Below are 25,823 nucleotides of genomic sequence, written 5' to 3' on the forward strand. Positions count from 1 at the left end.
GCCAGAGTTATTATTCCCTCTGAAAGTCTGGGCTGTGGGATGTGTGCTTAAAGAAAAGCTTTTCAAAAGCCAGTAACATGTATTTCTTATTATCTTATACTAGTGGGGGGCCTAAAATTTGGATTTGCTCTAGGAATGTAAATGCCCTGTTCTCCTAATCTTCCTTTTGTACTAAACTGACAAAGTACCCACTCATTAAGTACATCTGCTCATTAAGGTAATGAAATACCTACCTTATTTTGAACTGATACCCAGGATTATACATTGTTAGCATGACTGCAGAACTGCAGTCTGTGGTTTCTGGTGTTTTTTGGTGTGTGGTGTTTTGGTTGGTTTTTTTTTGTTTTTGTTTTTGTTGGTTTTTTTTTTTTGGTGGTGGTGGTGGTGTTTTTTTTTTGTTGTTGTTGTTGTTTTGTTTTTCTGATGCACTCCAGATTGCACCAGAATCTGGAGCTCAGTTCCCAGAGAACTGTGAGAGGAAGACATCTTGTTTCTAAGACTTTGTTCTTTACAATAAATACTCATTCCAGCTTTTAAAATGAAAGGGTTGGGTTTTTTTAGGAGCTCTAGCCATGAAGGTAGAGAAGGTTGTCTTACCCTACCAATAGGTTGTCTTACCCTATTTGTCAAGCAAAACAAAAACCAATTTCTTGCCTGGTGACACACTTCTTCAGATGAGGCACTGTGCAATCATTCACATAAATCAAGGCTGCAAAGGGGCTGACTTTGCAACTCTCAGGAAAGTAAGATGCTGCTTGGAGGGGAGGGGAAAAATAGAACTTGAGTGAGTGTGATTTCCACACACCACCACCCCCCACCTTCAAAATGTGAAATCTATGTGCTCTAATATCTCTGAGTCCAGACAGAAACAAAGATACATCAGAATTTCTGGCAGCCTGAATGAAATTGACTGCTTGGGTATCCTAGAATGCAACTTTTTATTCCTACTCTATGCAGTCTTTAAATTTTTTTTCAAACCTTCGCAGCTGCAAGGAAATGATGGCATAATGCTTGAGCAGTAGCAATTTCTCCCTTAGCTCTGAGGTCAGACTTCTGTTGCCTGTTTCAAGGGATGCTGACTGAAGGTTCAGCAGTCAGAAATGCCCATGTGCTTGCCTGCTTCTCAGCAATCAAAGCCAACCAGGTTAAGGTAACAGTGATCTCATGAAGAATTCATCTGTGTTGGGTACCAGATTCTGATATTCTGATATATAAGGGTTTAGTTCAAGGATGTTTCTTTAGCAAAAGTGACCCAAGTGTGCTTCCTCAGCCTGTGCTCTGCTCACTTGGGGAAGGTATAAACTGACAGAGTTCCTGCCTTCTCTTCTGTGGGAGCAGCCTGCATGTAAAGGAGGAGGCTGGAGGACTCAGGATAAGACTCTGCAGGCAGGACAAAAAAGGACAAAACAATGTGTTTTAATGTGACTCCAGCCTTCATTGGCTACACACACATGACTGGTTGTGTCAGCCTGCAGAGGGTGGACGCACAAACAGCTCAGTGTTAGGGACAACAGGACAGTCTCTCTTAACAGCATTGACCTGTTAAACTAGTTTTAAGCTGAAATGTTACCAAGTGTTCTTTATGGTTATGTCCAGAGTCATCAGTGGTCACAGAGATGTGATGCTTTGCAGGGTCTAAACTTACATGTTCTCTTGCTTGTGCTGGTATAGTGCAGGGTGGCTTTTGCAAACTGTTTATTCTGTTAATATCAACATAATCATTGCCTCAAGCTTTGCCTTAAGCACTGGGCTTGAGGCAATAGTACTGTGAGCCCAAAAAGTGGGAACTTGGCTGTTACTGGGTTGGGAGTCTGAAGTAGGAGATCACTGACTCATTGGAGGCATCTCACTGCAGTGGAGTCCTGTTTGATAGGATATAAAAGCCTGGTCTCAAAAGCATCTTATTTTCAGGGTGACCAGAAGTGGAATGACCTTAAAAGCTCCCTGGCAATCCTTTTGCCTGACTTTGCTAGAAAACTTCGAAAGCCTAAAGCTTTTTCATGTTGCTGCTTTAGTGATTAATTAGGTCATCACTTTGTGTGTTAATTACAGTGGCATTTTTCTTCTCATTAAGTTGGATTATGGAAAGTTTTTGAGTCTGTGTGGGATGGGAAGTAATGCAACCTTTGTGGCCAAGGGAAGGATGATTTCAAACTTTAGAACATTGAATTTCAGTGGTAGCTTTGGGTACTGTAAAAATAAATACTGCAATCTGCTATATAAATGTGGCTGGTAAGTGCTTTGAGGGCAGGATAAATGCCTTTTTTTCTAAACAAATTTGATGTTGCACACACTTTGGATGAGGAATTTTCAATTTCTGGAAGATTGTGTAGTTGTGTATTGTGTTAATTAATGTAAAGCTCTTGCTGCTGACAGAGGGGTGTGAATATGATATACTTTATATAATGTCCTTCATGGTGTGTCTGAAAAGACTTTACAGAGAGGTCATTAAGCAAAGCAGTGTACATGAACGAGGGCCAATTGCTTTTACTTACACTTTTTTCTAATTATTTATTGTCCTCCTTGTAATTTTGCAACACTGTTTGCTTTGAAATCTGAGCTTTGCATTAATTTTTTATGATGTTTGAGATGAGCTTGTCTGGGGCAGACATGTCCTTGTAAACTTAGAAAGCAATAGGTCTGCCATAGGTAGTTCTTGATTTCTTGGTTTGAAAGCTGTGGTTGCTTTGAGGTTAAGCCCACATGTGATATGTTGAGCCTTGCTGAGGGAGCAGACTGTGCAATTCTTGCTGGGTAGCACCTATTTTTCTCCTTGTTTGGTGACTTTTACTCTTAGCATGAGCTCATGTCAGAAATGAAGAGTCCCAAAACAAGAGTGTCCAGGATCTGAGGTTTGACTGGGATATAAAGTTAATCAGATTGCAATAAAGGAGGCTCTTCTCAGAAGGAGTGACTGGACCAAATAGCTCAGTGCAATCTCCATCCTTGGGACTTGTTCATACCTTGCCTGAATGTAGCTGTGAGTGAGCTGGCCCAGTGCTGGGTACAAAGTTGGACCATGGAACCTGCCAAGATCCTTTTTAACCTAACCCATTTGATTTTAGAGAGCAGTCTCTTCACTGCATGGTCAAATGGTAAAAGAAGCAAGACAGCTTGTTTTCATGGAATGTGTTGTGCTGTGTGTTCTCTCTGGACATGTCTGCTAGATGAGCAGAGTAGGGCACTTACTTGAATCAGTAGGTGCTTGGCATCTATCTGCTTTCCCTGAAAGGTCTTTAAAGGGTAAAAACTAGGGAACTTGCTGTATGTGTTATTGCAGATGCCCAGTATTATCTGCTGTCTGTGATCTTACCATTAAATTGGACCCTGCCAATGAGATCCAACTGCACAACTCAGTCATTTGTGAGGAGAAACTGTTCTGTGTGATTAATGCTGTGCTTGATGACCGGCAGGGAAAGCAGAGCTTTGAATAATGCCCCTAATGGCACATTCCCCTGTGTGTGTGCCTTTAAAGGAAGAGGCTGTGCTTATGTGGGATTGAGGGCATTTAAGAGGCAGCTAATGACAAGTGAAAATGATAGCTAGGGTGGATTAATTGTTAAATGAATTGTGCCTGCCCTTGCTGTCATTTTAATGTGGTGTTGGTCTAAGTATGATGTTATATAGCAGGAAGGCATCAGGGAGCAATTCCATGCACTTGGGTTCAGGTCAGAGGAGTTTAAAGGCTTCACCATCAGGAGTTTTTCTCTACTTTAGCCATCTTTTTGCAGAGTGGAGTTTTCTTCTTCCCCTCTGGGAGTACAAAAATCTTTGTTTTGATTAATTTTGGTTTAACAAGTTTTTTTCTGTGGTTTTTTTTGACAGTGGAGTAAAGCAATGTTTTCTCATAATCAGTTTAATATAAGCTTTGCATTAATTGTTTCTGGAATGAGATGATACTAGAGCATGGTCTAGAGCATAGCTTAGGGATTTTTTCTTACTTTTTTAAATTGTACTCTATCTCCAGGACTACATATTTAACTTTGATTTGTCATGGGGCTGCTTTATATTCATGCCTTCAGTCTGAGTGGAGCATAAGGGAAATTAAGCTGGAAGAGGACTGAAAGCAGCCAGCCATAGGTCTCATCCTGTCATTACTGTGAAGAAATTTGTCCTTTGAATTGATTTGGAGTGGCAGTGGGGCAGGGAGGCATTGGCAGAAGTATGTCTCTTGCAAGCTTTTGTTCACACATGGCCAGTAGCCTGCTTTGAGTGAATTCTGTGCTTTCTCGATGAAATGTTACCACATATGGTTCAGTAAAGTTTAGCGGTCCCTGATAAGACTTAACTGTACTGAGGGGTTCTTAGGGCCCTTTGCTCACACTTTTTTATTTTTAAAGTATTTCCTGTGTTTGGAGATGATTCAGTTTGGTCCAAGGGCACTTAGAGGATGTGAGCTTTGATTGCTTTCAGCCTGGTAATCTTCATGATCACTCGGGCAGAAGAAAAATAATGCCATCTAAACAGGAAGATGGACTTTCTGTTAAGTATTTTCCTTTCCTAGGAAGAGAGGAGGCCTTCAAATTCATCTTACAGAAAGATGAACTTGTATGGGGACAGGAATCATGATTTCTTTCTGAAGAACTCTTGGCTCATGCTTTGCCCAATCCAGCAAAGAGAAAACTAGTGGATACTGCTAATGTAGTGGGAAACAAAAGTGATGTAGAACAGCTTCTGAAGCTGAAGGGTTGTTTGTAATGGGAACAAATGGATGGGGGGAGTTTCATGAATAAATAAAAAGTTGGAAATGAAAGGTTTTCTAAAATTAAAAGCACTGAAAGTCTGGGGCACTCCTGTAATCAGTTAGAATGATGCAATCTAAACAAGGAAGGATTATTTTGAAGCTGAGAATATGAGAGACTGGGGAGAGCCAGAGCCCAGTATTTGGACCAGGAGGAACCCAGATGAAAGATGTCTGCAGAGGTTCTCAGTGAGCAAGAGAGGTGGGATTTTTGTGTGGGTTTGACTTTTTTTTTTTTTAATTCCCCCTCCCCCATTAGTAATGTTACCAGCTCCAGGGTGTTGGAGATGGATGAGATCATGTTGGTCCATGGCTTAAGATGTGATTCATACAGTGTGATGGATAGCATTGCAGGGTTTTCTACAGTATAAGACCTCTGAAAAGTCATACCTGCTCTTACACTGCATGTAGGTTACTTGCTTCCTGCATCAGTGACTGAGAACCTGTGTAGTGTTAACAGGGGAGCCACTTCCAAAAGACTGATGCCACTCCCTCCTGTCAGTCAGGGATCACTTTCCCACTGGAGGAAGACAGTAAATGTCTTCAGTAAAATTCAGGGGCTGGCTAACAAATTGCAGTTTAGAATACATTACAGATGATGAATGTGATCTCCTTAAAGGGAAATCTGTTCCTTTGACTTAGTGCTCTTACGATTAATTGCTTGCCAGATTAAATTGCTCCATAAAATGCAGGCTACTTTATTCCATCTCTTCATGATGAGATTAGCTGGGCTATGCTGGTTCTTTGTACGTTAATTATAGTGATATTTTCTTCTTCAGTTTAATTATTAAATTGTTTAGCACAGCATGCTTTCTCCTAGCCTCAGGAAAGTTGTCTGTATTTTTCTTTTGACCACCATTCTGTAATCACACTGCCCTCTTTCCAGAAATACTCTGGGTTCCTTTACAGAAGTATCACACGCTGTAGAGGATACATCCTGAGATTTTTCTGTTTTCTTTGGTGTTCTGCTGAAACCCAGAAATGGTTCTAATGTTGCACAGATTCATGATGTGACAGTCTAGGATGAGGAATGAGGAAAGAGGAAAGTCTGAACTGAAGCTGTGGAGGCAAATTTCCAGGGTTGCTGCACAAACTGGAATTTATCCAGATAAACAAAGCTTTCTGCTTTTGTTGAGAAGTGTAAAGCTCACTGAGTGGCCTGGATGTTTGCTTTTTGTCTCAGCTGGAAAATCAATAAGTTCAGTATTCTGTGCTGTTGATGTTTCAGAGCAAATTTGGAGGGGAGAAACATATATGCTTTCCTTGTTCCTAGAGGACTTCTCTGTACTCAGTGACCATAACCAGGACACATTTTTTCCTTAAAACCTGGAGAATAGAAACACAAGAAGTTGAACAGCACTAGAATTGTGGTGACAGCCTACAGCTACTGTAGGTGGCCATCAGTAAAAAATTTTAGGAAAATTTAAGAAAAAATGAATTTAAGTTTTCCATACCAGACTTGTCCCAGCCTTTAGGATATTAGTTCATGCTCCCTTCCTCAGTCAGGGACCTGGCTGCATGTGCAGCTACCCCCCACATGCACACACAGAATAACCCTCTATTCTTTTGCAGTGCCAGGACTGGGATTTGCACAAAACTGAATGTTCCCACAGTAGCATTACAGAGGCTCTGTTGAAAAATTGTCAGTTTCCTTTTTTTAAAATTTTTTTAATGTTTATTCTGCTATACCACTCTAGATAAAATATGTCATATGCAACAATTAAACTGTTGTGGTGTTTAAAATCATTCAGATCTCTTGGTCAGAAACGGAGCTTCTCTTACCCAGCTGTAATAACTTGAAAAAAAATTTGCTTCTCAGTTTAACCCCTCTCCCTCAGAAAATAGTGTGTTATCTTCTATTAGAATTGATTCCCAAAGGCAAGGCAAATTTTTCTATTTATTAGCCTAGCCTTTCATTTCCCATCTATACAGAGCTTAGAAAATTCAAAAGGGCATAGGAGGACTAGGAAAGTTTCAGAAAGGGGCATCAAGAATGACTGAAGGCATGGAACCAGATGTGTTATGAAGAACATTTATAAACCTGACAAGCCTTCAGACTGGAAGAGATGGCAGAGAATATGTACAAGAGTTAGTGAAAATTACCAAATGTCAGAGAGAAGGTGAAGGGGAGCTGTAAGATGGGGTGCATCAGAAGATCAGATAAGCTTGAACCAAAGAGATTCTGCTTCATGCTATGCTTAGTTAAGCTGTGAAATGTCTAAAAAGTTATGTGAATTTAAAGCATTGATTTTACAAATTAATGGAACAGAATTTAATCATGGGTTGCTGGATCATACAGATGTCACCTCTGCTTCACATATTATCTTGAAGTGTATTTAGTTGGAAGTAAGGGTTCTTGGGGCAGTATCATTTTGGTTTTGCCTGCTTTTAGACTGTTACCTGAGCTCCAGATTCTAGACAGTTTTGAAGTAAGGACACAGAGGCCTTTGCTACCTCAGTATGGCAGTTTTAAATGTTTATATAAACTTTATCTGTCAGCATTTTCTCAGGAATGAGTTACTTGTTTCAAAGTCTTTAGGGTAAATCAACATGTCAGCATCCCCCTCCCACTGCTCTCAGGATGCAGTTTACTCTCAGTCACACATCTGGTTATGTACATGGTGTTCAGTCTGTCTCTGACTGCAAGTTGAGCAGCTGAATTCCCATGTTAGGGGTCTGTAGGGGTTCATTGTTAGGTGAAGGAGTCTCCTACCTCCACTTTGACCCACACTCTTATTGTGTGAAGAAGGGGAGGCCTCCAAGCCTCTCTGTGGCTTGCTGCTTTAACTTGTGTGTGCACAGGAAATTCTGTCTCTGGTAATTTAAAATAGGGGTGTCTAAGGGAGAACAGGAGCTGATCTCCTCTTTGGCAGCCTTTTGGTCTTTTGTGGGAGTGGCAGACAAGGGAATGATTTTCTGGAGTGTCTTCATCACTTTCTTCTGATGAAGACAAGAGTAGAATGAATAACCATGGAAGATTTTTCTTCCCTCATGATTTTACTTCAGGATTTCAGTCATTGTCACTGTTCCTTTTTTCTCCAGAAAGAGCTCATGGAGAGCTGTCAGGATCAGGTACTTATAAACCTCATGAAAGTAAAACCCGTGCCAGCTGAGCAAGACAGGATTTTAATTAAGACTAACAGGATTTTTTGTCTTTTCTTCCTTGCTAGCCCTAACCCAAATATGAAAGTCTTCTAATTTCAGTGGCCTCTTGTTTGTCAGCTAAAAAAAACTGAGTTGATGGAGCCTTGTGAGACTTCTTTGATTAAAAAAATTAAAAGTTAAAGGCCCTGTGTTTCTTTAATTTGCTTAAGGGGAGAAATCCTTTTACTCAATCTGTAGAGCAAGGAATTGAGCAGGAATATAATCAGGCTTTTTTCTGTTGCAGGTTACTGTTCTAAAGGAAGTTTGTGTTAGATAATTCATCATTCATTTCTTTTTCCTTCTGGCTACTGTAGATCCCAATGCACTGCTCTATAAATAGATGTATAAAAGGATCTTTTGCTGACATCTCTGAAGACAACTTTCGATTTCGCTTAATCCAAAGGAAAAAAAACCCCAAAAAACTAGAGTGAATTCTCAGTGCACAAGTTAGAGGAGTTAGGAAAAGAAAGGGATCAGGGTAATCTGAGCTCTGCTGTAAGTGCCTCAAATAATGATCTGTTCGTTGTGATGAGCGTTTATCTGTGAAAGCCAGCCAAGGTGAATTAAAGGAGCATTATCTGAAAGCAGGTGAAGCCACATATCCTCGTGTTGTCCCCAGACTAGCTGTGTATGGAGGTAGGGAGGATTTTTCCTTTGCTGAGGAGCTGAGACCTTGTGGCTCCAGCTTGTTCTCCTACATGGAGCTGGTCTCACAGGCCAGTTCTCCATCCCTGCCTGTGCTCCCTACAACCAGCACCAGCACGCTGGAGGCTGAGAAGGGTCTCCGTTGGACCACAGTGCTGACCTGACTGAGTGCCAGGCTGAATTTGCTTCCCATCCATTTCTCTCCAGTCCATGGTACCTCTTACAGGGAAAGCCATCTGTGTTACAGCATTTTTATCTTAGCTTGGGGAAGCAAATGAAACAGAACTACTGTGATGCTTGTGAACTGATGTTGTAAAGCAGTTCAAGTTGCCTACTGCAGGCAAACCTAATCCTGAGTGTTTAGGCTCTAAATGATGCAGGTACAGTTTTCCTGGAAAGGCTGGGTGCTGAGGGTGTCTCTAATTCCTGACTTTCTGAACAAACCTTTCCTCCTGTGTTACCACTTATTCAGTTGAAAGAGTTTGCTTGATGTGGAACAATGCTGCTGTGGAACCCTACTAAGGCCCCATCTGCTAAGAGCTTGTATTGATTTGTGTCTTAGTTTATAAAAGCCTTCAATTCACCTTGTGTAAATGCCATAAATAATGCAGATGTGCTAGATGAAATGTGCTGTGGGAACATCCCAGAAATGATTTTGGTCTGGGTTGAATAGAGCTAATCTAATCATGGTTAGGAGTTTCTCAATAGCTGTGAAGCAAAAAGTGTATTGTCTTATTCTAGCTTAATGTATTAGTCAATACACAGGGGCAGGAAGATAGGTATTTGAAAGTGGTAATCAACTTTAATGGAAACAAGAATTTTTAATGCTAAAATATTACAAGACTTCAGCTGAAACTATTTGTAGATTATATATGTACACACACAGTGGAAGTATAGTCAAGTCCAGTTCTGCGCCTGTGATTTATTTGCATAATCCTAACATTTGTATGCCTCTTTGTCACCAGGACTGCAGTGCTTCAGAGGCTATATGTATATATACTAAATAAATCATTTTGCCCACTCATAGCAAACAGCCACTTTGTGCCAGCAATATTGCAGAATGCATTTTAGTACATAGGGGACACTGATGAATATTTTGTCCTTTTGAAATTCCATGGGCTTTAGGGCACCAAAATATATTTCAGGTTGGACTAGGTCCAGATGTGTATGAAAACTCCTTGGCAGTCTTGCAGAAAGCATATGGGAGTTTTAAAGGTGACCTCTTTTCAGACATTTATTTTGATTTTTCTTCTATTCAATTATGTGTAAAGAAAGTAAAAAGGTAAAGGGATGTAGTATTTCTTAGATTGTTCAGTTAGGAATATCCATCATATCAAGGCTGATTTTTCTTCAGAATGATCTGTAGGCATGGCATCTTGAGTTCTCTGCATTGGAGAGACCAGCTGATTTGCGGTGGTTCCTGTAGAGGAAAGAGAATGTATGCTCATAAATTGCTTCTAATAAATGTTTGCCTGGCAGTTACTACAATTGCAAAATGAAGAATGTGTCTAGGTGCTATTAGCCTTGTTAATTGAGAGGAAACATGGATGCAGCCCATTGTCAGGGCTGAGACTTGTCTTCTTGTCTCTTTTCTGCACTTGATGGCCCCAGAACTGCTGATGTGATCAAATAGGACATTGCAGGCAACAGCGATGGGACAAGTCCAGAACTCCCAAATTCTGCCTCAGACTGTTTATCAGCAAGCACTTGGTCTTGGCTGAAGCAGACAAACCATACAAACAGTTGTGCATTGGCAAAGAGTTTTTAGGAATTTGGGGTCATATGTCAGCATTCATTGCTGAAGGAGCTCCAGGTGCATAGAGGAACTTGGAGAGCTCTTGAATGTCCGTGCAGGACAAGACTTTAAAACTCCTTGAGATTGCTGCTGGTGTGACTTGGCTTGATGTTGGTGCCCCAGATGTTATTTGCTGACAATTGTAGCTCATCTGCTCACCTGGAAAGCTCATGACAGTAGAGAGAAGTGATATTTAAGAGCCTTTGTGTGTCAGTTTTATAGCAGGGATTTCTGAGGTTCTAGAGACACGTGGAACTCATAGTGTTTCTTTTGGAGCTAGTAGTGGGCATCAGTGACAAAGCTGGAGATGCCAAGAGTGAATGATGTGACAAAGCACTTGTGGAGCATCTCTAGAAGACAAGGAGGGTGCCTTTCTTAGGTGAGAAGCATGAAAAAAGTGCTACATAAATTTTTCAGTGATCAGAAGGGACATAAGAATTTCTTATGAATGTTGCAAGTTACTGGAAGACTGACAGAAGGTTAAATCCTGAAGTAGATGAAGCGTGTGATCTGAAATGCTTTTTAACCTATCAGGCAGTTCTTGAAATGCAGTTCTTGAAAAAAAAAAAGTGCCAGCTTGCAAAAAGGGACTGTATCTTGAAAAGCAGTGTTTCAAGAAGTGTTGACTGACAGCTTTACCCTGGGTCTTCTGTGAAGCATTCAGCTAAAGAGGTTTATTTAACCCTAGAAATATTAACAAGAGACAGAAAGTGATTTTATGATTTTATATATTTTGCAATTTTTTCTGGTGTCTGTTTCAAAAAATGATATTGAATAATTGGAGAAAGGACAGAGAAGCCCCAGTTATGAAAAACTAGTGAGAATGCTTTCAAGATTTCAGTATCATAATCTCTTTAAAACAAAACCTGTGGTATACTCTTTAAAGTGTTCAAGCATCTTTGATGAGATAAAATACCCAAGCAGAAAAGGAATGTAAGGCTAGACACGGAAACCAAATTGCAGCTGTAGATTACATAACCATTTCTTAATAGGTAATTAATCACTGTAGTACATGACTGGAAGGTTTTCTCCTCCTGCTCTATCTGAATAGAATACCTTGGTGAAAGGTGCTCTAGCTAGCTTCTGACATGAGAGTAATGGTGTAAGGGTAATGTTGAAAAATGTGGTATACAGAAGTTCAGATAAGCTGATCTACTAACTTGTAGTGTCATGAATCAGGTAGATTGGATCAAAGGTGTCATTTTGCATTTAAAGCTAAACAAATTCACTCTGGATTCTTGTGCTTTCGCCTTTTATCTTTGCAATGAGAGATTTCTCCTCCAGTACATCAGTCATAGGCATACCGAAATTTATCCATGGAGCAATTAAACAGAAGGGCAACCCTGAGAATTATTCTGAGACATTTTTTCTCTTGAGACCACAAGACAGAGGTAGAATTCAAGGAGATGTCAGTAGGCCACAAGCTTTTAATTTTTCTGCAGTTTGCAGTCACCATGATGGCTGTGCTGAGAGAGTAGGGCCCGGGATGAAGTACTTGTGCTGCAAGGAAGTGTGAAGAAATTGTTCACTAGAAATTGCTCACAATTGTTCACTTGTTTCACCTCCAAGTGAAATTATTACATCTGTAATTTGAATTTTCAGTAGTACATGTTTCAGTTTTTTTAGGGAAGAAGGGATTTTTCCCATTGAGTTTCAGAATGGAAAGAGTTTTGTACTCAGTTGTAATAGCAAAAGAAAGCTAGAGTGCTTCAGAGAAGCCTTAAAAAATAAGGTTTTACTGAATGAATTTTGCTCAGTTTTCCATCTTAAGTTTTGGAATTAATGGACAGGAGCATTAAATCATGCTAGGAATTGTCCTGAAACCCAAGGAAGTGTTAAGTATGCTGATTATTCCAGCAAAGTCTCTCTTTATTTTAAAGTGCATACATCTAGAGTAGGCTGAAGTGTTGGTGTTCTTGAACACTGTGATCTTGAGGATGTCAAGACAGCCTTTGGCACAAGAGGACCTTGTTTATCACCTTAAGGGTCTGAAGTCTGGCACCTGGAAGAGGCCCCCTGTATCCATGTATCCAGATACTCTGCAACTGGAGCACTACTGGCAGTCCCATAGCAACTCTTTGTGTGTAAAAGTAGGGTGGGAACTGAATGTTAATGATGTCCACCTCCAGGAGAAAGGAAACTGCTGAGCTGTGCCATGGTGAATTGTGACTCCCAGCTCCTGCCAGAGCTGGAAGAGCTTGACCTTCAGCAGCTGTCTGACTGCACTTTTCCTGGAATGGTTAAAAATACTTAAAAGTGATGGTGTGATTGATGATATGTTAAAAACCATTAAAGGAAACAGGAAAAGCAGTCAATACTTGGTGCAGATCTATTGCTGGGTCATGAAGAGCTGCTCTGAGGGAGGGTGTAAAAAAGCCCAGGACAATCTGTTTTGGAACTTTCAGTAGCTGCCCCAGCATGTAACTGCAGAGAATCTGCAAGGGCTGCAAGTCTGTCTTCACTCTTTTCCTGCCACCCCTAATTCTGTCTGCTGTATAAAGGCAGAGGTGTTTTGGGGCACCAAATCAAACTCAGGTTTGCCATTGCTATTCAAGAGGTCAAGCACTCTGTTTACTCCTGCTCTCCTGTGCCACTGGCATTGAGGCAAGAGGTTCTTTGTTTCCCTGCTGGCACTCCCAGTTCCTCACTATGCAGAATGAAACTTAGAAGTTGCCTGAATATTAATTTTTCAGGCTTTCTGAGAACTGTGGAAAGTAAAGGTTGGGGAAAATAGATTGGCTTCTATGAAGGCAGAATGATGAACACACTGAGCAGTGAACAGGCATGCCAGCCTGTAATACACCCCAAACTTGGGCCTGCTAGCAGCACCTCTGGCCTGCTGCCAGGAGCCTGGCAGCAACTTGTGCACAGCAGTTGCACATCTCCTCTGAATGCAGGGATGTTGTGTCTGAATGCTTAGAGATCCATAGATCTTGAGATGAGAGTCCAGCTCTGTGGCAAGAGGTGTCCTGCTAGAAAGGGAGGCAAACCATTAGTCCTTGGTAGGTCTGTTTTGTGTCTATGTGCAGTGTGCAAGGAAATATTCTGTGCTGGAGGCAGCGGGTTTATTTTAGAGATTGCTTGGAAAGAACTTGGATGTAGCCATTTTCTAGTGTACAGCTGAAATCAAAACACTTTTCAATATTTGCCAATTCTTATTTTGAAATATCACCTCACTTTTTTAAATAGCTGGATGCTTTCAACATGCAGGTTTGTCACTTTTACCCAAAACCTTGTGTTTCAAAATTGAACTGAAATCTTAGATTTTGTCCAAAGTTTTGAATCATCTCAATTTATGGACAAATATGGAAGCAAAAGAAAAAACCTTGTAAATTTTGTTCACTCTAATTAATATGCAGCTTGTCTGTGAATCCAAATGCAGTTCTGCCCTTTAGATAGCATTCATGGTTTTGTTTTATTTGTTTGGGTTTATAGACTTTCTTGCTTTCCATATCTAATTTTTTTTCCAGGAAGAGGTTTATACAGTTTTAGCTTTCTTGAATGATGAGCATGCTGCCAAGCCTTGGCTCTTGCAAACTGCTAAGTGCTGCTGCTCATTAGCATCAAATGCCACAGCCCACATCACTTTGCTCCATTGCTCAGTGAGTGCATGCTGGCTGTTGTATTGGGTTTGTGTGGCGAGGGTTTGGTGGAGGGGCTGCAGGGGTGGCTTCTCTGAGGAGCTGCCAGAAGTTTCCCCCGTGTCCCATGGAGCCAGTGCCAGCCAGCTCCAAGGTGGATGCACTCCTGGCCAAGGCTGAGCCCATCAGGGGTGGTGGTAGTGCTTCTGAGATATTTCAATTAAGAAGGCAAAAAGTGACCCCATGGGAAGCCCTCTCTGGAGCAGACTCCTGGAATGACCTGTGGTGCCATGGAGAGGAGCCCACAATGGAGCAGGCTTGTGGGCAGGATCCTGCAGAAGGGACCCATGCTGGAGCTGCCTATTCCTGAAGGACTGCACTCTGTGAAGGGACCCACATGGGTGCAGTTTGTGAAGAACTGCAGCCTGTAGGAAGGACTCACACTGGAGAAGTTCCTGGAGAACTGTCTCCCATTGGATGGATCCACTCTGGGACAGGGGAAGAGTGTGGAGTCTCGTTACCTGTCCCTGATTTCGTTGGCAATGAATTAAACTAACTTCCCCAAGCTGAGTCTGTTTTGCCAGTGTTGGTAATTGGTAAGTAATCTCTCCCTGTCCTTATATCGACCCATAACCTTGTCATTATGTATTCTCTCACCTGTTCAGCTGAGAAGGGAAAAGACAGTGTCTTTGGTGGGCATCTGACATCTAGCCAGGGCTAACCCACCCTGGCTGTTAAAGGAGCAATGAATTGCTTTGATACTGAAGGGGTTCTGTAATCATCTGACCTGTTATTTAAAAGAATAATCAAAGTTCTCTAATGACTCTCCTGATTTAATTCCTTCAGGAGTCTTGCAACAGATGAGAAAATTTTGCCATGCAAGCTAACTTACATTAGCTGGAGAGCTGCTGGCAAAGAATGCTTTTTAAATACAGTCAGGAAAAAGATGTCTTAAGCAAGAGCAGTGTGGGTGAAGAGAAAACAGGGTTTGGTAAGTGAACAGTAAGCAAGTCTGATTGCTTTCTGTTGCTCTAACACATTTTTTGCTGCAAATTGGACTAGAGTTTTTGGAGCAAGATTTTGACAGGATTTTACCTGGCAGTGAATGCTGTATCAGTCAGGCTAGAGCAGCGCTGGATCTGGGTTAAGTTGTCAGAAATTTCTAAGTGTGTGCCTATCAATAGTAAGTAATTATGCATATGCTCAGAAGGAATGCTAGCCAAGGAAAGAAGGCGTGCAAATTTTTTTTCTCTCTAAATGTGAGGGAATCTGCAGTGTCACAAAAGCATGCAGTAATCATTGACAGTTTAAAACTTTGTAATAGTGACCTGTATATGTGCTGAATGCCTTTTTAAAGATACGCCTGTTCCTCCATGTTTTCTAAAATGCTTAAATTAGGCAACTTTCCCTTCATGGCATATGACAGCACTCCTGTCTCCAACGTTTCTAGTGCTGGGCTGATTCTGCTAATGCTGGTTCACAACACCAGCATTGGGAAAAGGGAAAAGATTCTGGCCCCTGGCCTGCCAACAGAAGACTGGTTAGGTGGGACAGGAGTAGCAATCAGCCTGCTGCAGTGGTTGGACCACCAGAGAAGTGTTGCCTTTAGTCTCTGAATGGAAGAGCTAAAAGGAACTGAGGAAAAATCAAATAGCTGACCAGTAGTTAACACTGCATTTTTGACAATGTGAAATGACAGGTCAAGATTTCAACAGCCTTTTAATGCTTAGATTTAGTTGTTCACTAGAGCAATTCTGAATCAAAGAGAGCTCAGAGAAACAAATGCAACTAAGTGTGGTGACTTCCTTTTTGGTATTAATTATTTTTCGAAACACTGCAACACATGTGGCTTCTTTCCTTAAGTCTGGGGGTTTTTCGCCTTGCATTTTCACTTGATTATGGATAGCATTTATCTGTGTGGTTGCTGAACTGGGAGCTTGTGTGGTCTTCCCCACCTGCTGAGTGTCTACGAACCTTTCCAGCACCTATTGAATACATGGATGCTTTGTGTTTCAAAAACAAAAAAGAAAGGGGATAAAAGACAGACAGTTGTGCAACACTGTGTTGCACAATTCAGAGGTTGACTCAAAGCCTGGAATATTGAATTAGAACTGTTGGTGTAAGAATTGTGCAGCTTAAGTTTCAAAAAGAAACTGGCTTGAGCTATCCAAAGTTACTGCCCTGGTTAGAACTAATGTATCTCCCTGTATCTCCCTGTGTAGTTGAGTATTAGCAATTACAAGGAAAAAGCAGAGGCAAACCTTTAGCTCTCCTTCCATAGAGAAAAGTCCAGGGCTCCTTCCTTAGATATTTCAGATCCTCTGCCACCTGTATTATGTCACATGTAACTGGTTAAAAATCACGTGGCCTTTTTTTGCTTTATGTTTTTGTAAGAGCCTTGAAAAACACTTAAATTCTAAAGCAGGAAAGATATACCAGTAGCAGAACACTGTAGGAGTTGGGTTTTTTGTTTGACTTGATGGATAGGAAAACATCAGCAGTTAACTTGGAAATGTTTGTTGTGCTGCTGTTTCTAAGACTGGAGAACCATACTTCACTTTTGAAATAGAAAATGCACTTCACTGGCCTTGCTTTTGCTAACACTCATACAAAGAACAGAGCAGAAAAAAAACTTGTGTCTAAATTACAAACCCAAAGCTTTAAGGGAGTGGTGAGCATGTCTATACATGTCAAGGATGATAGTGGGTGGTTTGAAAAGAAACTGAATTTCTCTTCTTCTGTGACATGGGAAAGTGTTCCCAAAGATTTGCTCTTCAATGGCCAATTCAGCTGAAAGGGTTTTGTCAACATCTGCCTGAAATTCACTGTACGATAAGGATGGGTGAAGAAAAAGCAAAACGCAGAAAACCCCAGCACTGTTGAAGTGATTCTGGAAACTCTTGGTGAGGCAGGTGATTGAAAAAAATGTTGCCCCTTGTTCTCTGGGCTGTGATGAGTTGATCCCAGTCCTCCTGTGGTCTGGAACTGGGAGTCTTTGGGCACAGCTGAGTTTATCTGTGGCATTGTGCTCTGCAGGTACAATGGATTTACAACATGCTTGTTGCCAGTAACTTAGTTGGTAACTTGATCAATGTCAATAAATCACTTGCTTCTGATCATCAGCTCTTAGTGAGAGTAGAGATCTCAGTAGTGCAAATACTAGTGAGATGTGTGACTATTGGGATGGAGGGGGCTGGGCTTTCAGGGACGTGGGTCAGGTTAAGGCAATTAAATGGGGAAGGAGATGGGTATACATGAAATACAGCAAAGGAGATAAGATGGAGCTCTCCACTGGTCCATTAACCAGGTGCCCTGTCTCAGGAAAACAGAATCTTAATCACCTACAGGTCCTCCTCTTTCAGACATGAAATAAATATCCAAAAAAAGAGTACCATTCATTCAACTGTAATGCTGTTTGACTCTAGCTTTCCTTGCCATTGAAAACCAATTTCACCTTGTCCCAGGTGATGTGTGGTGACATCTTTGTTGAGGATGTGGTATTCACTTGGGGTGTGTCTGGGGGTGTCAGCAGAAACCGCGCTTCAGTCTTGGTCCTGGATTTTGGAAGGATCTGAATTCCACTAGGCATTTTTCAACAAAGGTGATTCTCATTTGCACCTGTCTGACAAGAAAAACATTGTGAGGTTTGCAACATCTTGTATTTTCAGAGCATTGGACCATAAATAATGAGTTTTGGTTGGCATGGTAGTTGGTAGTGTCTCAAAGGCTGAAATTGTGAACCCTGATTTACGTGGCTGTGCAGGTACAGCCATAGCTGACACTTGGTGTAATTAAGCTAATTAAATATCGTTGTGGGACTCATCTTAATTTCCTTTGCAAAGTAGGTTTGGTTGTAGCTGATTCTTGCTTAGACAATGTTCCTTCCCCTTCTCTCTCTGTAATTTAATATCCAGCTACTTCACGACTCGATTGCATTGTTCTAACCCTTTACTCACTCAATACAGACAAATGCTGATGCTTCAGGGCCTTCCTTTCCCTCTGGGACTTCTGTTGCAGGCACAGGTTTTACTCTGAGTCAGGAAAATAAGGTTGTGCTCCATGACCTAAAGAGAGAGGTTTGTCTTGCTGCCACAGCCTGCAAGCAGGGTGTTCAGGACCTCATGCAATACCTGCTGGCTCACACCTGACAAAATGAGGTAATAAGAGTCATTTCCAGTGCGCTCCAGATAATGCAGGGTTGATGGCAAGTTTCCACTAAGTTAATTAAACTAGCAGCCTACTCAGAGCCTTTCTCAAAGAGCTTTAAAAGGTCCCAGTGGGATGACTTATAAACTTTCTAAGTCTCACTCTTAGCTTGATGTGTTTGGAAGCTGGTGTGTGCATCTGTACAGTATTTTGTGCTTGATGCAGTATCCAGTAATCCAGGCTTTCCGCAAAGTCAAACATCCTGTGATTAAATACTGATGAAGATACTAAATGTAATTTAAAAACTTCAGGTTAAGATTCTGTTTGAGGTTTTGCTGTGTGTCTTGTGTCTCAGGAGGCTTGGATGGCATCCTGTAACCTGAATTATGAAGCAGTGGGTAGATGCTGACCCACTTATAGCACTTGCAGAGAATAAATATTTGCCATAATGCTTTACTTCAGGTCCTAACCAGAGAAGGTGGCAAACATGTATGGTGAACAACTGTCAAATGTGCTTCCCCCCCCATTTTTTTTCCTTGTTTAGTTTTTATTTTTTGCTTGCCTTCTGAATGAATTATTTCTTCATGCCTTGCTGTTTGTTTTAGAGAGCAGGTTGCCTTGTACGTGGGAGTTAAAAGCTGGTGTGGCTGAAGGGCTGTATTTGATGTTCAAGCAGTGTTCTGTAACCCATTTCACTGCTCTGCACCAACTGGCTATAAGAGATATAATGCTGTTTGCATCACAGAGTGCTTGGGTACCAAAAGAACCACAGCCTATTTGGCCTGTGGATTGTACTAGTTTAGTACAGCTGAAGACCTTTGGACAAAAGAATGTATATAAGGTAAAAGAACTGGGAAATAGATGCTGCAGAAAAGGTTGTTAAGGCTCTGAAAAACTTACCTCCATAATAATAGTGCTAGTTATGGCTCTGTGCAGATATTAAGCCAGGACCACAGCCTTAGGGCAGTAAATATTTTTTAAAAGCATATATTAAGGAAGTTTCAAAGAACGACTTCTCATTTTCAAAGTCGGCTGAATCTTCAAAATTGGTAACACAGATGTGGAAGAAGCACAGACATTGTGCCTAAAATCATCCAGTATGCTGATATAAATCATGGTTGGCTCTCACACCCGGGCCATGCTAGAGTGAGTTGCAGATTTTAGTGCTGGTGACCTGAGCACAGAATTTCTCTGTTCCATCACGCAGCTCCAGCTCTGTTTGTAGTCAGAGGTGAGCAGCTGTAGTTAACTGCTGCTCTCTGGAATTGAGGTGTAATGAAGGGTTGGCTTTTTAATGTCTTTACTTTGGTAAATGTAAACTCCTGCCACATTCTCACCACTACTAGCCAGCTGTTTTGTAGCAGTGAAATGTGCCATAAAATATGTCATTTGATCTCTCATAAATTACATGTTTGAGATGAGAAATGTATTTGTTATCAAGTGATGGCTTTGTTGTGGAGCAGTCAATTACAGACTGGGAGATGAGCAAGAACACAGATCAGTCTGGTGGCCTGTGCTTCAATAGGTATTTTCACTCTCTGTGCCTAGGTAATATTTTTTATTTCTCATTCATGCCACTTAAACTATCAGTGCCACTGATAGTTATGTATACCTAAGAATTCTGATGCTTATTGAGAAAAGGGAACAGGAATGCTTCTTAGATTAGTTTCCAGTGATGCACTGGCTGCGTGAAAATAGGTGAGTGGATAAATTCCCTAAATTGTAGTCTCAAGTGAGGTTGTGCAGCTGTTCCAAAAGATGAGTTAACTGCTCACCCATGAGGATTTCCTTAGTTAAGAAGACAAATAGAAGTTAAGTGAGGTATTTGATTTGCTTGACTTACATTTATAGACATGGACTGTAAAAAGAGAAAATCAGCATATCCTGCAGCTGTGGTGATACAGGGTTAGTATCCAGCAAACACTGAAGTGTCAAGATGCACTGTGTAGCTGCCTGGTGGTTCAGAAAGCACATCTTCTGCTTCTCCCCTGCAGAATGGAGCTTGGTGAAACTATGCTGAGAAATGCGAGAAGCTCAGTTGCTGTGTGTGCACTCTTTTGTCCCCTCCTTATTACATAAATAGACCATGTATCTCCCTCTGCCATGGAAGCTGTCATTGGGATCAATAGTTTTCAGGATGGCAGAATTGAACAGGTGTAACAGTTGCTTCTCCTCTGAAATTGCTGCAGTGCTGACTCGGATATTTTCAGTGAGCTCTAAAGCAAATGCTTTTGACTAAAATATCCTTTTGTCTTGGATTCTTCCCTGCAGTTTATTATTGTGTCTGGAAGATGCCTCCCACTGTGAGTTGTGGACTTTCAGCTTAATGTCAGTACTCATTAAATTGTAGGAGCAAAAGAAATTTAACAGACTGGAGTTAAACCACAGTAAAAGGAAGAATTTGGTGCACAGTTCCAGGGAGTTTGCTTGCTTTTAATTGCTGCAGACAGCTTAGGTATGGTAGGTATGTGTACTTCATAGCAATGCTTCATGGATGTGTGTTAAAATAATCTAAACCCTCTCACCTCCTGTCAGGTGGGGTTGTACATATGGAGCAACTCAATCTAATTGTTGCAGGCATGGAACAGATGGGGTTTTATTGTCTGGAGTTCTGGGAGTGCCTGTGAGAGCAATGTCAGCAAGATCCTTGCCCCATACAGCACTTGCTGCGGGAAGAAGACACAGCTTGCTGCAGGAAGATTGGCTTGGAAGCTTTACATAAATCTCCAGCAACCATGGTTATGATGGCATGTATGGGAGAAAAGGAGAGAGGGTTTGTGTTCATTTTGGTCTCTTTGTATTGTGTGTAATTTACTTGCTGCTTTGTGCTTGAGCAGTTTCCAGCACACCACATAGTAGAACACTGAGTCTTACCACCTTGGGTAAAACACTTTGTGGAAGTGATTGCTCTTATTTCCATTTCATAAAGGAGAAACCAAGAGGTATGAGAGGGAGAGGGAACTGCTGTGGCAAATCACAGAGAAACTGTTTACTTATTGATTCCTGTTCCTGAACAACAACTACTTCATCTCAGGCCTCCTTTTTGTAGTAAAGCAGCTTTGTGGAGCATGATGAAAGACAGCTATGCCCTTTCCTGCTTGCCTATTCCTAGCCTTCCTAATGGATGAAGCCTAGAGTCTGCTGGAGTATTTGTCCATCTCAGATCGTGCCAGTTTTCATTGCAGAGGGTGAGTGAACTGGCTGCCTTTGCCGTGCATTCAGTTTTACTCAGTGCAGACTGAGATGCATTCCCTGCTGCCCAGTGTGCTGTGCTGGCATGAGCAGATGAGAAGATGAATGTCTGCAGTGAGTATAAGGTCACCCTTGATTTCCTGGGAAGGGGTAAATACCAGCCAAGAGCTGCTGCTTTTCTGTTCCTCTCTAGCGCAGTATAGGAAGAAGTGAACTTGTGGTGTTGCTTTTATTGTGCAAGAAATGTTTGGGAATCCACAAGAATACTTTGTCAGGCACTGCATGCCGGACCTGTGAAGTAGGTGCAAAGGCCAGGTTCCTGCAGCAAATGATGGCTCAGCATTCCCATCTCTATAATAAGCTTTGCAGCCTTTCTGTTCCTCCCTTAGCCTACTTTCGGCACCTCCACTGTGCTTTACTTTGTTGCTCAGGATAAGAGGACAGTGTTGTCTTATGGGACACTGGCAATGTAGCTGCTGTCAGGCAAGAGTGGGTATTAGACAGCTCATCTGCAATAACTTGATGGGGAGAGTCTGGAGGTCAGAGAAAACGTGCTGAAGAAATGCTGCCTGCCTGAGCATAGTGATTTTGCTTTCCCTGCACGTTGGACCCAGCACAGCTCATTGGGAGGTTAAGGAGGGTGGGGTGTCTTCCTTACCATGGTGGGGGGTCACCTGGGCTGGGAGATCCTGTTCATTGTGGGACCAGTGCCTTTGTGTTGCTGGTGCGTTTCACTTCTCACACCTGATATCACAACTAGTGGTGAATTAAACTCAGGAATTAATTAAACCTTTTCTTTCCATGCATGCCATATTACTTTTCATAGGAGCCCTTTCCAGTCAGCAGAATTTGTGCCTTCAGAAGTTCTTTTACTCTGGGCCTCTCTGCAGGGCAGCACTGGTTATTTCTCTTTATCAAGGAGTATCTCTAGGCAGTTTTTATAGACTATAAACCTAAGTTTTTAAATGTTATTGTCTGGAGAGCTACTGCAGCCACTGCAGAAGCAAGTCCTGTTGCAGTGAACACAGTGAGGGAGGGGAATGCAGCTTACCTGGGGGATTCCTTCTCTCACCATAGCTCTAGGTGAGAGCCACAGTGTCATGTCCCTGTTTGAGGAACAAAAAACCAGTATGGCCCATATGGAGATTCTTCTGCTTCTCACCTTCCAGCATATGTGTTTTTGAGGGAGAAAGGGCATGTAGCAGTCACTTCAGGACTGGCCAGTTTCTGCAGCCTCAAGAATAGCCAAAGTAGAAACTTTCCAGCAGTTGGAGCTTTCCAGCTTACAGAGGACAGACTGCCCTGGGATCAGTTGTTTCTCTGATCCTCCCTGTTCTGCAGTTTTTCACCTCTGTGTATCTTGATCATATCTGCCCTTCTATCTCCTTTTTCCTATCTCTACTTCTTCCTTCAGTATTCTTCCTGTGTTTTTTCTATTCATGGTTTATCTCAAACTGAATTGTTTTGTGATGCTCAGTAAGGAGCAGCACTGTTACGTATTCTGTTGCCCATGAGCTTTTCTGTGCTTTCCCTGTTCTCTTGCATTTGAGATCCTTAGCCCCTGGGAAAGAGGCTTTCCACCACTCTGGATTGGTACAATACCTGTTACAGCTTTTACTGTCTAATAACATGATTAATACAGCTAGTACAAATAAATGATTCATCTGCACTTTGAGGCTTCTAAATTAGGGTGATTTTTCCTGCAATCATTCTCTTCTTCATGAAGAATTAACTGAATGCAATAAATATGCAATAAATGCAAAGACACATAAATTCAAGTGTCCTAGGTTGTTGATCCTGAGAAATGTGCAGGTTCATTCAATATGTATCTCTGCATGTTTCTGGCATCATGGTGTGTCGGTAGCTTGAAGAGCTGCATGAAGAAGTGATGTGAGATGTGTGCTTTTTGGAGACCACTGGTATGCCTTGTGTATTTACTGGGAGATCAGCATCTCTCCCCAGGAGATTAGGAATGAAGAATATAGAGATGGCTTGTGATCTGCCTTAAAGCACTAAGCGTTACTCTCAAGACAAAACACTTGGAGCCACTTTTTTAATTCACGAGCCTTCTGCTTATTCAGCATCTTTCCTTTGTCCAGTGACAGTCTCCTCTTGTCAGTCACTGCTGAACTGTGGATCTGTCAGAGGAGGCAGAGTGGCTGAAGTGACATCTCAGTCCCTGGAGAATTGTGTCCCACAGGTGCTGTGAAATTTGTGTGACACATGGCAGCCAACCCCACCGAGGGACTTGGCAGTGTGCAAACATGTAAGTGCACACCTTGTGGAAGGCTGTGTGGGAACTGCAGCATTTTGTCTTTCAGTTGACACTTCACCATTTCCTTGCTTTACAAATGTGTTGAAGATGTTCACGTTTCATGAATACCAAACACAAGGGTTTTCTTTTTTTTCCCCATGATCAATATGAAGATCTCAGTAGAACACATAATCACAAATCTTTTCTAAGTGCTTTAGCTGCTCCCTTCCCCCTCCTTAAAGCTACTGGCTGGTATGGCAGTAATTGAGGCAATCACAGTATAAAAATAAATCATTGCCAAGGATCAGCTGTTATGTGCTGGTGTGGGAACTAATGGTGGCAGAACCACTGGTTCTTTTGTCAATACACAGCGTTTCAAAGTTCTGGTCTTCCATTTTCTCCCGGAACAAATTGAAGAGGCATCTCTGCAAAGTGAATTCCAGCTGTTAATCAGTGAATATCCCAGAAGGCCAGTTGCCAAAAACATGCCTCAGGGACAAGATATATTTTGAGAGATGGAAGAGTAGCAGAGGTGTATGAGAGTAGCTGATGCAGAAAGGTGTTTTTTGGCTAGGATAGCAATGGAATTTCTCATAGCAGATGAGAAGGAGCTGCACCATGTGCAAAGCCTGGCCCTGGTGGATGTGTTGGGCAGTAAGAACCTGGCTACACAGAGCCAGGATTGAATCCAAGCTCTTCATGCTTCTCTGCCCCAGGCTGCCTGTGGGTTCAGGAAGATAGCTCTGCAGATGGTCAGGCTGGGGAGGAATTCTGCATAGTTAAACAAATTAAACAGCTGAACTTCATCTATTCACTGAGGAGTTGTTCATTCATCTTTTGGGAAATGAGAAAGAAGACTTGAATCCTTTTCCTTCCTTAATGTCTGTTGATTCTCACTGCAGTGGCTGGTTGCTGGTGTTGCTTTCACTGGGTGAATCCCAGCTGTGATTGCAGGTGCTGCTCCACTAGCTCAGATCCAAGCAGGGACTTGTGAGCAGGCAGCCCATGTTGAAGTGCATCACAGCAGTGGGTACAAATGAATGCTAAATCTGTTCCCTGGTAAATGTTGGAACCATGTGAGTGCACTGAACCCCTCTGAGCTGCCAAACCTTCTGTCAAGCCAGAACTTAGATTGTTGTGTGTCTGTGTTCCATTTTCTTTCAATAACTTGCAATGTGTCCTGTAGGAGTATAAACACAACTCCAGCCAGGCATGAAGCTTCCAGTTGAAAGCCAGAGTGTTGGAGAGGCTGGGTAATGGACAGTGTGATTGTGACTCTGGTCACACTGAAATAAGAGACTGGGCATGTCTCCACTTGTATGTTTGTCCTTCTCCAGAGGGAAGGGGGTTATGGAAAGCCTGGTAGAGGCACTGCTGAATTGGTTTGCTGGATGTAAGTGTCAAGGTTGGTGAGAAGGCAGAAGTCCCCTGTGCCAAGTGTGCACAGATGCTGTGGGAGCAGCTGCAGGAGTGACTGGCCCTGTGTGCTGACTGGCACCTGGTGTGTGATGAGGTGTGGCTGGGAGTGTTGCAGTGAGGGTAGCACAGCCAGGAGGGTGAGCAAGATGATTCTGTCCTACTGCTCTGTCTCTCAGACCCCACCTGGGGTGCCTTGTCCACCTCTAGTGTCCTCAGCACAGGAATGACATGGACATGTTGGAGCCAGTGCAGGGGAGGCTATGAAAGTGTTCAGAGGGAAGAACCATTCCATGAAAACATGCTGAGAGGACTGGAGGAGAGAAGGCTGTGGGTAGACTATTGCAGCCTTTCAGTACTTAAAGGGGACTTACAGGAAAGCTGAGGAAAAACTTTTTAGCAGAGCTTGTTGAACAGGATGAGGGATAATGGTTTTAACTAGGAGAATTGATACAGATTTTAAATGAGAAATAAGTTTTAAACAATGAGAGTGGTGAGACATTGGAACTGGGTGGATGACCCATCCCTGGAGACATTCAAGGTCAGGTTGGATGGAGCTCTGAGCAACCTGATCTTGCTGAAGATATGTCTGCTCATGTCAGGGAAGTTGTGCTAGGTGAGCTTTACAGGTCCCCCTACAACTGAAACAATTCTTTGAGTCTATGAATTGCAGATTCTCACCTTCCACACTCTTTATCTTTATCAGCAATAAGGATGCTTCTAGGTAGCTTTTTATCCACCTGCTCTGACTGTCACCACTGAATATCGCTTATTCCTAGACTGGGGCACAAGCTCTTAACTGTGATGAGGTCTGGAGAAAGCAGCTGAAAGTCCTTCTGCAGGTGGAGGAATGGGGAGGAGGGAACCCATTAGAGTACAACAGAGAGAACTGGAGTGAGTTTTCATGCT

At 42.1% G+C, this 25,823-nt stretch overlaps 1 protein-coding gene across 2 annotated transcripts in view; it reads left to right on the forward strand.

Annotated features, from left to right (window-relative positions):
* ARMH3 (armadillo like helical domain containing 3) overlaps positions 1 to 25,823 on the forward strand; it is a 123,732-nt gene that overhangs the window by 62,905 nt on the left and 35,004 nt on the right. The window lies entirely within an intron of this gene.

Source organism: Serinus canaria, chromosome 6, assembly GCF_022539315.1.
Source record: "Serinus canaria isolate serCan28SL12 chromosome 6, serCan2020, whole genome shotgun sequence".
Taxonomy (NCBI): Eukaryota; Metazoa; Chordata; class Aves; order Passeriformes; family Fringillidae; genus Serinus; species Serinus canaria.